Source organism: Protobothrops mucrosquamatus, unplaced genomic scaffold (assembly GCF_001527695.2).
Source record: "Protobothrops mucrosquamatus isolate PMUCROS unplaced genomic scaffold, P.Mucros_1.0 scaffold6237, whole genome shotgun sequence".
NCBI classification, from domain to species: domain Eukaryota; kingdom Metazoa; phylum Chordata; class Lepidosauria; order Squamata; family Viperidae; genus Protobothrops; species Protobothrops mucrosquamatus.
The window spans coordinates 14687-17046 of NW_015392068.1; positions in this window are offsets into that span (position 1 = coordinate 14687).

Consider the following 2360-nt stretch of genomic DNA (forward strand, 5'->3'; position numbering starts at 1 on the left):
CCTCTAAAATAAGATCTTGTATGAGGGGGGCCTTATTTACCACGGACCTGGCATTACATAACATCAGCCGATGGTCCCGGGCCGGGGGGTCTGCGTCCCCTGGAGACCGAGTGGAGGCCTGAGGACCGGAGCACCCACAAGCTTGTAAATAGCGTGTGCGTGCTCCCCTAACCTGATATGGTCCTCTGCTCCCGCCGTATCTGCCTCTCCCACTGACCGTACTAATTCCTCCCTCCTCCCTCAGCCCCCCGACCTCTCCCCCCACCCTTTCTACACCGCAACCCCCAGACATGGCTGGTCCTGAGACCAGGATTGCCATTGCTAAGTAATAAATCATAAAGTAGGATCTCACATGATCCTATCACTTAGCAATGGCAATCCTGGTTGCCATGGTAACCCCAATAAAAGTTTAGCAACCCTCTATCCTCCTAGCCTTCCAAAAAGCACTGGACACCTGGTTTTCCCCTGCAAGTAATGCTAAATTTCTGGACTGTCATTCTTCACTGACATAATAGCTGCAAACAGTTTACAACCATGTCTTTCTGGGAAGTTTACAAGTGAAAAAGTTCTGGAAGGCTTTTCCTACCCCTTAATTTAATCCCAGGGCCATAAGACACTGTGAATGTTCAGCACATTGTCCTTGCATACTTAATGCATGATTATTCCTATCGATGCAAGACTTTTAGGAAAAATTGAAATAAGGTGTTAGAAGTAGTATATTCTGAAAGCTAATGGATGCATAGAAAAGCTCACCAGAAAATGTGCAGATCAGGGTATGGATCCGATATGAAAGGAAGGCATAAGCAAAAAAAAAAAAATAAGAACCTTTTGTGAAAATTATTAATAGGCAGCCTTATGTAGAATTCATTTGAAGTAGAACTCAGACTTATCTGCCCCTATCACCAGAAGGAAATACCCCTCCTTTCTTGAAAGCGACAATGTCAGCCTCTTACTCACCCACTTCCTATCACAACTTCAATCCACAGGCATGTTTTCTGCTGTGTTTTTTCTGAAAGCCTTCTTTCCCTTAAGCTTCAGTTAGATCCCTTTCCTTCCACACAGGCGAACTGCAGCATTTCATCCCATCCTTTGCAGAAGGGGAAATGTCTTCTCAGTTTAGGCAATAACTGGTATAAGAGCTTCTAAGATCTTTCCTTTACTATCAGTATTAAAATAGCAGAGTGATGAAGAGTTCTGCCTGTATCTAAAAACATTTTTCTTAGTTTCTATTTTCCTTTCCTCATCTAGCTAACTTTTTCAAATTAGCTGAGTGCTTTTATGTTTTAAGTGCAGGATTGCATCATCTCACTGTTTTCCCGGGCCTTTGAGGCATAAAGGGTTTCGCTGTTCTATGAGTTAATGTCACGGTCTGAGATGACACATTTAGGGAATTGATGTGTTTCAAGAATAGCAGCAGCGCAATTTCATTTGTGACAATACTGAGCACAGAACCAAGTGAACCATCTTGGAGAAGAAGTCTATCACAAGTGGAATCAATAAGTTCATAATAAAACCTATTGACTTTGCTTTTCATGGATCAACATGTATAAATAGGAGCATGGAGAAGACTTAGGGATTGTAGGAGGGTTCTTATCCCTTCAACCAAAATATGGGTCTCTCATAGTGGTCCAAACTTGAAGCTGTTAGCAATTAGAGGAAAAGAAAGTGGAATTTGATTATTACCCATTATTGCAATCACACAATTAGTACAGTAAATCCAGTAGCTCATTGGGGGAGAGGGAACTAAACCACGAATTTCTCTCACATCCTAGTTGTGGATATTATTTGGCACCTTGTAAAAAAAGAAAAACATGGAATGATCTCGATTATGAGGATCTGTAAAGTTTCCAAGATGCTCCTATTTTATTTCTATTAGTGGTGTTTTCAGATATTTGTTAATAAAACTGGTATTTATGTGGCAGAAAAAACAGCCAGGACCTAAAAAACTATGTAAGGTAAGAGCTCCCATCAGTGAAAAAAGAACTTCCCTCAAACTCTACCAATTTTCAGTATTTCTAGTTTATAACTGGCTTAGTTGCACAGTGGATATTTGGGAACATCACAGATATTGTATATGGAAATACCCCAAGTCTGGTTGGTTGCTTTGAAGCTCTTAATTTTTCTTAGAAACTTGAAGCAGCATTTTTCAAACTTGGCAACTTTAAGAAGTATGGACTTCAACTCCTAGAATTCTCTAGCCAGGAAGTCCACACCTCTTAAAGTTACCAAGTTTAACAAACTTGTTTTAAAGGTATTTTAACTTACAATTTAGTTACTTCAGTGGCTCCTGTTTATTATAAAGTTGAAGTATGTATTGTGTTACATATTTAATTAAACTATGTAAAAAGTAACTTAAGCAA